This window comes from Erpetoichthys calabaricus, chromosome 8, assembly GCF_900747795.2.
Source record: "Erpetoichthys calabaricus chromosome 8, fErpCal1.3, whole genome shotgun sequence".
NCBI lineage: Eukaryota > Metazoa > Chordata > Cladistia > Polypteriformes > Polypteridae > Erpetoichthys > Erpetoichthys calabaricus.
The window spans coordinates 42937404-42953320 of record NC_041401.2 but is presented as its reverse complement, the minus strand read 5'-3'; the positions used below and the strand labels follow the sequence as shown (position 1 = coordinate 42953320).

The following is a 15917-nucleotide window of genomic DNA, read 5'->3' as shown; positions in this document are numbered from 1 at the left end:
AGAAATAGCTAGTGTTAAGGATAACTGTTCATTTTTTAACAGGTTCCTCTTCCTAAATTCAGTAGGAAAGTTAAATTAACCTGTTAATTCAGAAAGGCATCAGTGAGGCAGCAGTTTGAAACAGCATGTGTTACACACACACACACACACACACACACAGCTACAGAGGTGCTGTAGAGGAGGGCGAGCTGTAAAGAAAACCAAATCTACAATCTAAGAACAGACACTAAGAAACACGTAACGAGATGAGGACCAATCTGTGTATCTGCCCAAGACAACAGAACTTCTACAGAAACATTTCAAGCCTGCCCTGAATGACTAAGGTTTGCTTGGGTCATTGTTTTAGACATTAATGTAGGAAGGATGTATACATAGGCTGGTGCGTTCCTTTATACGAGGGAGGAGATAAAGCAAAGCTAACTTAGTTTTATGTTTTGTGTTGCTTATTTATTTTCCTTATATACAGTGCCTATAAAAAGTATTTAACCCTTGGAAATGTGTAAATTAAGCAGGACTGAGTATTTCTCCTATGGCTATTCTGGATTCCTTCTACAGACCAATGGCATGTGCTTAGATTAAGTGGAGACACACCATTAGTGTGTTGTGGAGTGAGTGAGTGAGTGTCCCATTTTATTGCCTCGTCACCACTGCTCCCAGAGCCAGTTTTACCTTCACACAGTTTTGGGCAAGAAAAAGTGTAAGTTTAGAAAATGGATAGATGGTTTCTATTTAAAGGCACACTTACAAATTGATGTAAGAAACTGGATTGCTTCTGTGCTGGCTTTTGGCCCCTCGTTATCGTTCTGTTCTGCCATCCTAATTTAGATTGTACAAAAAAAACACACAAACCTATATTAATTACTATTATTAGACATGATACCTGCAAAAATACAAAACATATTGATGTTATAACCACTGTTTTGAGAACATGTCTCACTAAAATGAACAGCCAACTTTCCAAAACCAAATGGAAAATGGACTAAAAGAGACTTAAGGTCAAATCTTTGGGCTTAATTCAAAAAGATATGTTTGGTGCAAAGTCAACATGGCTTTTTAACTAACAAACGCAGAATCTGCAGTGAAGGAGGAAGGTGGCAGTATCCCCTCAACGTGGACACAAATTAAAAGCTAGAAATACCAAGATACTACGCTTCAAAACTTGTTGCCCTTTGCCAGAATGCTAAAATTAACGAACATCTTCACCTTTGAGCATGGCAACTGTAAGTCGCAAACAGCCAGCTGAACCAAGGAATAGCTACAAAAAAAAAGACTACAGGTCTCAATCCTGTAGAAAATCTGTGTATTCAGATGAAGAGGGCTGTGCACAGGAGATCCAGGCAGTATAGGACTGAGCTTGAACTCTTCAGCAGGGATGAGTGGGAAATGATTTCAAAGTTAAAGTGTGGTACCTTGATAGAGACGCATCCAAAAGTGACTTACTGCAGGAATCAAAGGCAAGTGTGCTTCCACAAAGTATCAGTTAAGGAGTGTGCACACTTCTACAACCAAGCCATTCAAAGCTTTTTCATTATTTTCCTACAAACGATATTTTATTTTTCACTTAAATAGGGTCGACTATTAGAGGAGAAAAAGGCCTGATATATATAAAAGCTGAATTTTAAATAACAGTCTTTGATATTCACTATACGGATATATATGTACAGTAGTTGCTAGTTTGATATTCACTTTATTGTACTTTATTTATCCAAAGGGGATATTTAGCTTTTTATAGAAATATTCACCTTAATAAAAGGATTAGTATGTGTGTGTCTGTCTGTGTGTCAGTCCAGTTGCTATGTCTCTCTTATTTCAATAAATTGTGCATCAGAAACATTTACACTGCTTATACAAATCTCATACCAAATGGAAAATAATAGAGACATATGCCTTGCATGGTGCAGTAACAGATTGTGACACAGACTACGAATGCCGTGAATGTAATTACCCCGATCTACATGCTGTCAAATAAACAAACCACACGCCGTGGCGCAACGTTAGGGGCATCGCCTCTGGCGCTGACGTCCGAGGTTCGATTCCTGAGAGGGAGTGCAGTGCAGTGTGTACACCTGATGAGCCCAGAATGAGGGCGAAACACGTGTCGTGTACTCTTTGCATTTATTTGACAGTAAACTATTTCAACCATTCCATATATATATATATATATTGGAAGATTTTTTCAAGTCCTGCAAGTCGAGACTTTGGCCATGAGATTTTTTCAAGTCACGCCCTCCTCTCAACCATTTTAAACCACGCACACGGTAATCTAATTAACCTCTCATTCGTGTGTATGCCTTTGACAGGCACATTTTATGCTTTCTCAGCTCTTACAAATTTTAATATTTTCCTCACTTTAATTAAATTAAGAAGACGTATTATGTCCAAATCTTATTGAAGAATTTCATCACGAAGAGTTATCAACAGAAAAATATGAGTACACGGGCAATTCTAGCACTGAGAAACAAAGTCAAACGAATTAACGCCAAAAATGTTGATCGGTTACGCGGTAAATTGGTTAAATGCATATCAATAGACTATGCTGAAACAGCTGGTGGTGATGGTGCAGAAGATGAAAACATCAGCTTACAATATTCCAAAGAATATCTAGAACCGTTAACACCGTCCAGTCTTCCACCGCACAAATTACTGTAGAAAGCAGGATGTATCCAAGAAAGGTCATGTAGTACACCTTCTGTGGATAACATTAGACAACAAAGGAGATCTTGATATGCCATTCGTATTAAAATGTTAACTAATGACAATTAACAAATCTCACAGCCAAACATTCGAAAAAGTCGTTTTATTTAATAGGGAGAAAGAAATGAAATTCAGTCATGGGCATTGTCACGATGAAAGTCCAAACACAGAATCAAAATTCTATGTGATTTTGACGAAAATTTAATTAAAAAAATTGTTTTTACTGAAGTTTTACAGTAAAAGTGTAAGTTTAAAAAGTATTTGTGTGTTAATTTCAAAGCCAAACAGAACAAAATCGTATTATGCAACGAATAACTGTAACGCAACATGAAACATAATTTACTTTCAAATTATTATGTTTTACTCTTTTTTAATATGGTTAATTACTCGCTGTAATGAAAATAAAAATCTATTTAAGTTAGGGTTAGGCTTAGGGTTAGGGTTAGGGTACAACCACATCTCCATACACGAGCGACAGAACTGCAAAGAGGCTAGTGCATAGCACAGGCACGGGGGTTGGTGAGCGAAGCAAGCAGGGGGCAGAGCCCCCTAGTATATATACAGTATATATATATAAATATATTCATGAACATATATAATATGTAATGTATATATAGTAAAATGCACATGCATTGAAACGGTTGTTTGGGGAGTGTTTCAAAATAATAAAAAAAACTGCAGTCCCTTGCCTTTATGCCACCATTTGGTTTATTCCAATGGGGCAGCACAATTATTTTTTGTTATTAGTGCTACAAGGCATAAAATATCGCTTTGTGCCTATGACTGTACCAGGGGATGAAGGTGCCAAAAGTGTTAATAGATTTTCACAGACTACGTACAGCACATACCCATAATTACACACTGATTTTCTGGCATTCATCTTGTGTCTGCTGTTGAAACTCAGATATAACTGATGTGTAAGTGTTTGCTCGTGACCTCGGTCAGATGCACCTTTTCATGAGTTAGTCTGGATGTGGATTAGCTTGATGTGACAGATTGCCGCTTCGCAGACCGCTGTATAAACATTCTGCTGTGTCACCTTAAGTCTGTGTACTGTATATATAAAACACGTGTGTCCACATGCTGACGATGCTGCTCATCACTGTTTGTGTTAAAAGATACTTTAAAAGTGATGACAAGCACACAGCATAACAACTTCAACCAGTTTCTCTGGTTCTCCAGATTTGTCTTTATGTTATCTGATAAGACCACTCCAAGCAAACAAAACTAGATGGCAGGGTGTGGGTTATGAAAAGGAAACTTTATAGTTTATACAGCTAGAATACAAGCCAGAGTACAGTGCACTGAGGAGTCATCAGTTTGGTTGGAAAGGTTAAACAGTTTTAATTCCTGTAAAGTTCAAAATACTGTAAGTATTCCAAATTTTGACTGAATGTGAGAATTTGTAATCTCCACACACAACACTGTATTTTACAAACATTTATGAAAATGCAAACATTTTTCATGTGTATACAGCACATGTGTAGTAACACATCTGAACAGAGCATACATGGGTACAGTGTTAGGATATTGTCAGATAAATGTAACTGCAGCATATAGCAGGGCACAGGAAGGGAGGGTGGTCTTCCTTCTTTTTATATTACTCTTTACTCTTTGCAGTGTGTTTTTGTGATCAATGATTCTTGGAACATACCAGCCTAGGATGGAGTAAAACCAGCGTTTACCACACCTGTATTATAACAAAAATAAAAATAAACTGCTCTATAGAACAAACCAGAAATGTTTTAAAGTAATGCATTTTTCACACAAACAGAAAACAAGGAAGCATTGCTGACATTTGTTGTGTAAACCCAAACTAGAAAGTGTGAGCGACAATGAAATATTCTAAAGGTTCCACACAGACACTTTCACTTTTGTATACACAGGCACACTATAAATTACCAAAATAAATAACTACAGGAAATCATGTTAGATAATCAATTGTTGTCCAGAGTACCATCAGGCCAACAATGTACAACTTTGAGTTGCTGAATCAGATTACTTTAACTTTGTTAAATACTATCTATCTATCTATCTATCTATCTATCTATCTATCTATCTATCTATCTATCTATCTATCTATCTATCTATCTATCTATCTATACAGGGTGGTCCAGATCTAATTATGCAATTTTCATTACGCTATAACTTGTTAAGTTTATTACACAGAGAATTCACAAAAAATTATTTTTGTTGCCAATAGATGGCAGCACCTGCCCTGCATTTGTTTATTGCAAGATATTTTGAACAATTCTTTTGTCTTGCATTGTTTTCCTGCATTGCATTAAAAGTTGCATAGTTAGATCTGGACCACCCTATATGAGAATCCCTGAAATTTTGAGAAGAAAAGTGAAGATGGTAATGAAAAGTTTCTCCAACACAAGGAGAACACACAGACTCTATGCAGACTTTAAGTCAAGAAATCAAACGGAGTCTCCTGGAGGTCTAAGGCAGCATTTCAGACCTAAAATAAGAGCCTGCTTTATAGAACTGTTTGGTGTCAGCGTTCCATTCTTTAATTTACAGCCAACGCTTTTAGCTCCTCTGGATCATTGGGCATGCTTATTTTTTCAGAGGACAGGAGTCTTTATATGGTGTTTTTCCTACGGTTCCTCTTTAATAGACCTGCTTATGATATTATTTTCTTGTTTTGATACTTGTAGTAGATAAAACATAATGATACTGCTTTGAGCCATGTAATGTTAAGTCTGAATATGATCTTTGCCAAAAATACGTTTTCCGCTAATTGCATATGGGCCACATTTATATATCTTTACATGAATATATTAAGACTCTGAAGAAGACCTGTGCTCAAAACACACTTCCAGATAGAAGATTTTTTCTGTTAAATAAACTGAAGTCCTGACTGTCTGTTGTAGTGAAGACTCTTATAAGATGATAAGATATAAGATACTCCCAGAGATGGGAGTAGATTCATACCTGGTAGTATGGATCATGGACTATCATACAGACAGACCTCAGTATGTGCGTCTCGGGAACTGCAGGTCTGACATTGTGGTCAGCAACACATGAGCACCGCAGGGGACTGTGCTTTCTCCGGTCCTGTTCAGCCTATATACATCGGACTTCCAATACAACTCGGAGTCCTGCCACGTGCAAAAGTTCGCTGACGACACTGCTATCGTGGGCTGCATCAGGAATGGGCAGGAAGAGGAGTATAGGGACCTAATCAATGACTTTGTTAAATGGTGCGACTCAAACCACCTACAACTGAACAGCAGCAAAACCAAGGAGTTGGTGGTGGATTTTAGGAGGACCAGGCCCCTCATGATCATCAGAGGTGACTGTGTGCAGATGGTGCAGACCTATAAATACCTGGGAGTGCAGCTGGATGATAAATTGGACTGGACTGCCAATACTGATGCTCTGTGTAAGGGAGGACAGAGCCGACTATACTTCCTTAGAAGGCTGGCGTCCTTCAACATCTGCAATAAGATTCTGCAGATGTTCTATCAGACGGTTGTGGTGAGCGCCCTCTTCTATGTGGTGGTGTGCTGGGGAGGCAGCATTAAGAAAGATGCCTCACGCCTGGACAAACTGGTGAGGAAGGCAGGCTCTATTGTAGGCACGGAGCTGGACAGTTTGACATCCATGGCAGAACGACAGGCGCTCAGCAGGCTCCTGTCAATCATGGAGAATCCACTGCATCCACTAAACTGTATCATCTCCAGACAGAGGAGCGGCTTCAGCGACAGACTGCTGTCACTGCCCTGTTCCACTGACAGACTGAGGAGATCGTTCCTCCTCCACACTATGCGACTCTTCAGTTCCACCCCGAGGGGAGGGGGGGTAAACGTTAACATTATTCAAAGTTATTGTCTGTTTTTACCTGCATTTTTAACACTCTTTAATTTAATGTTGTTTCCTTATCAGTATGCTGCTGCTGGAGATGTGAATTTCCCCTTGGGATTAATAAAGTATCTATCTATCTATCTATCTATCTATCTATCTATCTATCTATCTATCTATCTATCTATCTATCTATCTATCTATCTATCTATCTATCTATCTATCTATCTATCTATCTATCTATCTATCTATCTATCTATCTATCTATCTATCTATCTATCTATCTATCTAAAATTTCAAAGGAACTTGCTTCTGCACATGGACATTATTACTGCATCAACCCACTGAACTGTAATCGCTTACATCCCCTATATAGGATACCCCTTCCTCATGTCTTCATGGGTATCCTCCCACAGCCCAAAGATATGCAGGTTAGGTGGACTGGTGATCCTAGTGTGTGTGTTTTATGTATGTGTGTGTGCCTTGTGATGGGCTAGCGCCTTTCCCTGTGATTGTTCCTGCATTGCTGCGGTGGGCTGGCACCCTGTCTGGGGTTTGTTTCCTGCCTTGCGCCCTGTGTTGGCTAGGATTGGCTCCAGCAGACCCCCGTGACCCTGTAGTTAGAATATAGCGGGTTGGATAATGGATGGATGTTCCTGCATTGCATCCAGTGCTTGCTGGGATTGGCTCCAGCTTTCCTGCTACCATGATCTGAATAAGCAGGTTTGAAGAATGGATCATTTGTCTGGAGGATTTGTTCCATAGTGATTGATTATATGTGCTAATATTTGCTCATGTCAGGCTCAAAAGTAAGTTTTACTCCCTTTACTATTACTACAGAACGTTAAAGAATATTTTGATTTTACAGTACTGTACTACACTTTATGATTTGCTCTTATTGAAAGTACAGTTTGATAAGCCTGCTATTAAAATGTTTTTTCCCCAAAAAATATCCACTTCTTTCTCTTTCATCTCTGACAGCTGACAAGAAACAGAGACCCGAAGGGATGTTAGCCCTTTGAGGCATTCCAAGACAATACAGGAAATAATGAATATCAAAAACGAAATGTTCTATTTGCAATGTGTTACACTAATGGGCAACTTCAAAAAGAACTCATTTGCACATTTGCAACATAAAATGGAAAGTGACGGTGGGAGGGAGGGTTGCAATGCCTGCGGTTTGGTCACTTAGTCAGAGGCTGGGTCCTCACAAGTTTAAGCTTTTCTAGAAGATTTTCACTTTCCTGTGTACTCTGTACATTGCCTTTGAAAGGAAATCTGGAACATCTGAGTTGAGTTTAAGAGGATTTGCTAACACATTTTTTTGTTCTTCTGAATCCTCAGTTTTATTGCTAAATGTGATGAGGCTTTTGAAACCACAGTCATACAGGGCTGATGCCTGCCTCCAATTCACTGACCCGTCTAAAAACATATGGGACAACTGCTCTGGGATTCAGTTTCTGAAGAGCAGTAACAATGCATTATATGAGGGGGAGTCAAGCTAAAGTTATAAAATGGAATGAGCCTTAACAAAACTGATAACGTCATTTCTCAATGCAGTCTCCACCCTAATCAATGCACCTGTGCCACCTGCCTGGAAGTGCCTGGATTCCAGCAGAATAAAAGGTTTTTGTCGTGCACCACTTTCTTCACGGATGTTTAATAAACGTGTCTGCAAACATTATATTGATGACATACAGGGACGCACCAAATTGCATGCATCAACCCAGTGTGTGAGGGGCAGCACAGTACAAGGTGAGACTCGGCTTGTCACTGCCGCACCTTGCGTGTCTCCCCTGTATTTGAACAGGAAATGCGCTAATTCAGCGATTTTGACTATAAAAATGATCAAAATTACTGGAATCATACAGAAAACAAATGTATAGCACAGACCAGTGGACACATTTATTTTATGTTATCATTAGTAGTTTTTTACCTCACCTGCCTCCCCTGACTTCATGTCCTTGCCTGCGTGTCTGTCTGTTGGATTTAACGAGACACAGTGACCCCTAGCATCCACAATATATATAGATATATGTGAGTATACCTATAGATATGTGTAGAAAAAAGACAATAACAAACAACACATAACACAAAATTACAAAACCTTAATTGACTTTTTCTAACCTACAGAAAAGGCACATAACTTAGTAATTCTGATCTTCCTATCCATGTGTTAAAGATGCGCTATGTTCTTTAGCTGGTTAGAAAGCTTCTATTGCCTGCAAGTGGCATTCGTTTCCTCATAGCTGGCGCCTGCACACAGAATTTTCTCTTACACACAGGATTCTCTCTCTGGGAGTGAGTGTGTGTATTTGAAATGCTGCTCTTTACTTTCTGACTGGATTTAGGAGGAAACTTACAAAACTGTGCTAGGACCTGTCCTTTACAAGGTGATTATCTGTCCATGAATATGATATCAACACCATAATATATTAGCTGGCTTTGTCCTGTCTACTAAATTACAATCAATAGCTCTCGGAATCAAAGTATATGAACTTATAGTTTGGTGTAAGTGATGCTTTATTCCTAGCTGAGGTCTTACAAGGGTGTTTTAAGGAAGGAATAGATGTCTTTCCATTGGTTTCCTGGGGGCACACATAAACCTGTTGTTTTTTTTGGCCCCTGGCGCATAGTTCTGTCTGTCAATGTTACTCATCCTTGTTTGATAGTCCTTTGTTTTTGAACCAGGGTGTCTAGCTTGTGCCTTCAGCAGAAGTCCCTGCAATGTTATAAGGTCTGGTATCAATCATCTCATCAGATAAGCCACAGATGTTGTATTCCAAAGGGAATCGCAGTGAAAAAGAGGCTGATAGTAAGAGCGTCTAACCCAGGACTTGGGTCCCAGCCAGGCGAAATGGGTAGTGTGAGTCTGTGCTACAATACAGTAGTTACTTTTACACCACACATTAATATACTCATACTCATTACAAGTAAAGGAAAACACAGTCTAAACACACAAGCCATTAAGTTCAATAGTCAATTAATCTTAATTGCTAAAGACATTACCTGCCCTGAAAAGCTGAAGCAAGTGTGGCCCTCCATGGGGTATCCCAGATGAAGTTCTTCACCCCATTTTGTATTTACATGGCAGAGTTTACTGCTGAGGAGTTTGCACCTACTTTCAGTATGTGGTAGATGCTGGGTTACAAAAGGAAAAGGTGCTGTGTTGCTATAGCACGTCTCTGTAACGAACCTGTAAAAGAGGACACATTGTTCAGTCTGAAACATCTGCCTTCTTTTCACACAAACAGCACTTTTAGGCAGTAGCCTCCTGATCAGGTGTGGAATCAGTTAATGAGGCAGTGATCTCCTCGTTTCCATGACAACAAAGGTTTCCAAATTCATGCTGCCTAAGATAATGCTATGTATAGTACTGTCAATTAGATTACATAAAGTGAACAGTATCAATAATAAGTTATTCACAAAATAAACTTTACCAGTGTTAACATGTAACCTACAAAAGTGAGTGCTGTGACTAGATTCAAGGTCTCCGATTGCTCTCAAATGTATGGGCTCATAACAAAACATTTTCAAAACCCTTAATCCACGTCAGGGTCACAGCCAGGCAGAGGATATCCAATCAGCAGGGAGCACAAAGCATGAAGGAACCAACTGCGGACAGTTCAATACGAGACCCCTTCATATACACACACCCACACACCCACAAAGGTCCAGTTTAGAATCAACAACTCAACTCTGCAAGCTTGAGAGAGATGGTAATGAAAGTTTTTAACATTTTCAATTTTCAATGCCTAACTGTGTGTTGCAGATTTTACAACCCACGCTGTCACTGAGCACTCCATTAATAAGGGCCTACAATACCGTCAACCAAACTGAACACAATTCTTTCTTGTTTATCCTCCTAGAAGTTGCTACCTGATCTGATTCCCACTTGAGGACCTTTTTGCGTTAAGAGTGTGTTGTGATGTGAGATTTTACATATAACTTGATAAATATTTTGTGTGTCTTTATTTGTAATTTAGGCAAAGCAATGTAATTTAGTGTTTACCCAACCTTTTACGACTGAGTCTCTTTGAATTTTACGACAGAGTTGGGAGAGGATGTGCCTTAAACCAGTTTGGCGAGTGTTTCTTTGCTAAAGTCTTTCAACCCCCGCAAAAAACCCAGGTTACGTTAACATATGGTTTGGGGGCAGGTGTTAAGATGGTTTGGGGGCAGGTGTTAAGATGTTGTATTCCCCCATTGGTCTGAAGTATGGCTGTTTGGAATTGGCTTGGATTAGAAGCTTTTAAGTACCATGATGTCCTATTGGCTCTAGGGGTTGGACAGAACATCTATAAATGTACTGTATGTGCTTAACCTCACAATCTCTCTCTCTTGCTAACCTGTGATGATGAAGACAACGCAATGAAGAGCACAGCTCAGCAGCCATATTGACCAGGCTTAAGGCCTGTTCTGAAGAAAGCTGAGCACCAATGAGGCCTTAACTAGAGACATTTAAGTAACTACAAGTCTGTGTGCCGCCTGAACTACATATCACCATTTGTTGTATGGTTGCCAGTATTCAAATGTACTTTGCATATTGTTATTATTTATGAATATTACCAGTAATACATTATTTTATGTGTAACTTATTTCCTGCTTGTCTTTTTACTACACCTAATTGCATATAGATATAGAAGGGAAGGCGGGGATAAGTTATATACTATAATACCTTATAAACAGTTGTAAGTCTGTGAGATTAGGCATTCTGACAAAGGCTACATATTAATAATACAATAGGGGAAAGTAGAGCAATATATTTCTCTACCAAGACAAAACAGAGTGCATGTTGTCTTCAATCAGTTGGGATTGATGGCAACTGTAAATTGCCTATGTGTGAGTGTGTCAATGTGCCCAGGGACAGTCTGCAATCCCATCCAGGGTTGCTTCCTGATTTGCTTCCCTGACTTACTAGTAAAGTTACCAGAACAGTAAAAAAAAACTCACCAAAATATAATTTGGAATTAAAAAACCAAATATACTGTTGGTCAGAAAAGAAATGGGCCCAATGTACAAGACTGTGAGGCTAATAATTTGTGCATTGCTGCTTCAGTCTGACACTTCTTTCTCACTATGTGACCCTGACACTTAACCTGACTGTGCAGTATGCACCATTCATTTGTTACAGGCACATCCACACTGCTTAACCCAATTCACGTGTGGCAGGACTGGAGCTTGTCCCAGGCACATTGACAGTCCCAACTCTGGACAGGGCATCACTTTACCCAAAAAGTCCATTAAACACATACCCACAGGGGGCCACTTTAGAAAAGACAACTAACATAACATGCATGTCATTAGAATGTGGGCAGAAAACCAGAAATCTCACATAAACAAGGGGAAACATGCACACTCAAAGAAACAGCAACCAGTCTGGAAATTAAGTTCAGGACTCTTAAGCAGTCAGATGGCAGTGCTAACCACAGTGTCACTTTGCTGCCAAGGAAAAAGTATACATAGCTGTAAAATTACTTGGAATAGCACTGTTTGTATGCAGGTAGTTTGCACTGATATTGTATAGATAGATGGTTGATTGATAATAAATTTATGTATAAGCTTTCATTACACATTCAAGTAGACAATGTACAAACTACTGTTTCCCTGTCAATGTAGCGGTATCTTGACCACTGAAGGCTGTTCTGCTTGGTCAAAATAGGCTGCATGTGCTCAAATGAACCCAATAAAATTCATCCATCTATCTTTTTCCACTACGTTGCATAGGGTGCCAAAGCCCAATATGACAGGGCTCAGACTATGAACCAGCTTTGGGTGGGATCCTAGGCCATCAAAAAGCACACTCTCACACACTCCTGCATTCTCTACCATCGGGTTGATTTGTAGTCACCATTCAAATGAACAGGAATCTTTGGGACATGCACCCTGTCATCATCTGGTTCCTGCCTGATTCCTGAAAGGTTTCAATCTCCCATAACCCTGAACTAGACTGAACAGCTTAATGTTAAGTCAAGTTATCTTCTCTTTTGGATGTGGTAGGACACTGGAGTTAAGATGACTGTTGGGTTATTAGCTGATCTCCTCTTCTTTCTACATTTTGTCAGGTTCCGGGGACAAAACAAATGCAGACAAGAGGAGAATGTGCATAATCCAGTTCAAAAGTCAATAGTCTGCACACTGAATTTGGGCCTCTTTTTCATTTGTTCTACTGTAACTCTTTAGGAGATAAAGTTTACTTGAAATGGTGCCATCTGAGAGCGAACAGAACAAACAAAACTTTATAAATGTGTATAGATTTCCATATTTGAGGTAAAGTAGCTCGTACAATGAGTCTGCAGGGACTAAACTAAACCAGGGGGCCACAATCACAGTCCTGGAGGGCTGCATTGGCTACAGGTTTTCATTCCAGTCAGTTTCCTAATCAGAAGTAGATCCATGCTCCAGGACCGTGATTGAGGACTCCTAAATTAAACCTAATGATTTCCAGTTAAACATTTTGGCCACTAGCCACCCCGTCTGCTACCAGAATCATGAGAATTGCAATCTTAGATCCAGTGTTGAACTTCACTGAGGCTGAATGTGCAAACATTGGTTTTACTGTGCAATTTATAATTTCATAACATATAGGAGTCTAACATGAGAGCTTGCATACAAATGATGGGGTAATATAGTATTTTAGCCAGCTGGGGTAGCACGCTATATTTAACTGGTCTCACTTTTTGAAAATTACTTTTCATTATTGTCTTTTGATTTGGCTTTATAACTAACAGTGGAACCCCCAGATGTTTATTTTCTCCAAGGATACTGCTGACTGGTATTTTTATTTTTCGTAACTAGCAATAGCTATGTGATACTAATGAATGAATATTGTTAGGTTATATACTACTCAAAAAAAATTAAAGGAGCACTTTTTAATCCAAGTATAGCATCAAGTTAATGAAACTTGTGGGCTATTGATCTGGTCAGTTAAGTAGCAGAGGGGGGTGTTCATCAGTTTCAACTGAGGGGCAACAATGAGACGACCCCCAAAACAGGAATAGTTTAACAGGTGGAGGCCACTCACATTTTTCCCTCCTCATCTTTTCTGACTGTTTTTTCACTAAGTTTGCATTTGGCTATGGTCAGTGTCACTACTGGTAGCATGAGGCAATACCTGGACCCTACAGACGTTGCACAGGTAGTCCAACTTCTCCAGAATGGCACATCAATACATGCCATTGCCAGAAGGTTTGCTGCGTCTCCCAGCACAGTCTCAAGGGCATGGAGGAGATTCCAGGAGACAGGCAGTTACTCTAGGAGAGCTGGACAGGGCTGTATAGAAGGTCCTTAACTCATCAGCAGGACCGGTATCTGCTCCTTTGGACAAGGAGGAACAGGATGAGCACAGCCAGAGCCCTACAAAATGACCTCCAGCAGGCCGCTGGTGTGAATGTCCCTGACCAAACAATCAGAAACAGACTTCTGAGGGCACGACGTCCTCTAGTGGGCCCTGTGCTCACTGCCCAGCACCGTGGAGCTCGCTTGGCATTTGCCACAGAATACCAGAATTGGCAGTTCCACCACGGGACCCTGTGCTTTTAACGGATGAGAGCAGGTTCACCCTGAGCACAAGTGACAGACGTAAAAGGGTCTGGAGAAGCCGTGGAGAATGTTATGCTGCCTGTAACATTGTTCAGCATGACTGGTTTGGTGGTGGGTCAGTGATGGTCTGGGGAGGCATATCCATGGAGGGACGCACAGACCTCTACAGGCTAGACAACAGCACCTTGACTGCCATTGGGTATCGGGATGAAATCCTTAGACCCATTGTCAGTCCCTATACTGGTGCAGCATGGGTCCTGGGTTCCTCCTGGTGCACAACAATGCTCGGCCTTATGTGGTGAGAGTATGCAGGCAGTTCCTGGAGGATGAAGGAATTGATACCATTGACTGGCCCCCACGCTCGCCTGACCTAAATCCAATAGAACACCTCTGGGAAATTATATTTCAGTCCATCTGACCCCACCAGGTTGCAACTCAGACTGTCCAGGAGCTCAGTGACGCCCTGGTCCAGATCTGGGAGGAGATCCCCTAGGACACCATCCATTGTTTCATTAAGAGCATGCCCAACGTTGTCGGACATGCATACAAGCACGTGGGGGCCATACAAACTACTGAGTACGATTTGGAGTTGCTGCAATGAAATTTAGGCAAAATGGACTAGCCTGCCGCATCATTTTTTCACTTTAATTTTCAGGGTGTCTTTGAATTAAACCCTCTGTAGGTTGATAATTTTCATTTCCATCAAATGATGTGGCATCCTTTCATTCCTAACACATTTGATATATCCAGCTGGATGTTTTTTCCCACTGAGATCTATGTTTTCAAAGTGTTCCTTTAATTTTTTTGAGCAGTTTATGTATGTTATTCAGTTTGGAACTAGTTTTACTATCTGTTTAAACAAATCGGTATATTTAAGTGCATGCATTATATATTTAGTAATTAGTAAAGTTTGTAGTCTGAGCCTGCAGTCTGTAAAGAGCAAAAATAAACTCAATTGAATATTAGTGGGAAAGTGATTATCACTGAACAATGTACATACATCAAAATTTTGCTCTGTTTATATTAAGCAGCTAAATATTCTGTGTTCAGAGATAATGATTATCAAGTAAAGCGAATACTGTACCGAACTTTCAATAAAAGGGAACAGGCACGTTCTTCTATGGCTTTTCCTCCGCATATGCTGTAGTTAAGAACATAACCGCAGGCCAGTAAATATCACTGATATGATGTATGGGTCACTGTCACTGAATATCGTTAAATGACATTAGTGTAATTAATGTTGTTGCCGTGGTACAGGCCTGCCAATAAATCCGTTTACGCCTGCACGACACAATGTGGTTAACTCACTTTCTCCGGGTCTAATCTGACCAAGACTTGAAGTTCCTCCAATCTGTACTATTCTTCCAGTGGTTGAGGGGGCAGCCTCCTGGCGGTTTGCTTGTTGGTTTTGTTACGTTTCTGCAAACATGATAATTCATAGAATTTATTACTTTACAAGAGTTCAAAAAAATTCTAAAAAAGATTATTCGGTTTTCCTGACCTATTTGTAAACCACAGCTTAATATTACCGTCACTAAAATGATGTTTTAGGACTCAGAATTCTGTGGCACACTTCCACAAGATTGACAGTTGAGTAATCAATCAAAGCGTAAATTCTGACGGGCAACGTCAGGATGACTTGTGATTGGTCAAAACAGCCAACGACACACCCATTACACATTCCCCGCCCCTGCTCGTGTACTCTACTAGGGTTTCTTGGATTTGTCCGCTTTTTTGGTCTGCTGTGGCTTTTTAGAATTCAGTTGACGCGTGACGGTTCATTGAGGAGCATTGTGTTTTCGTTGTTCCGGAGCTCCTTAGTTTAGCTAGCCGGGATCTGTTTGTTAGCCGTAAGTTGAATGGCGCAGTAT

General features: G+C 40.1%; 1 protein-coding gene across 1 annotated transcript in view; it reads left to right on the top strand.

The window, feature by feature from the left end:
- The window catches only part of LOC127528982 (ciliogenesis-associated TTC17-interacting protein-like), a 34596-nt gene that overhangs the window by 948 nt on the left and 17731 nt on the right, over positions 1–15917 (top strand). The gene's annotated exons all lie outside the window — the stretch shown is intronic.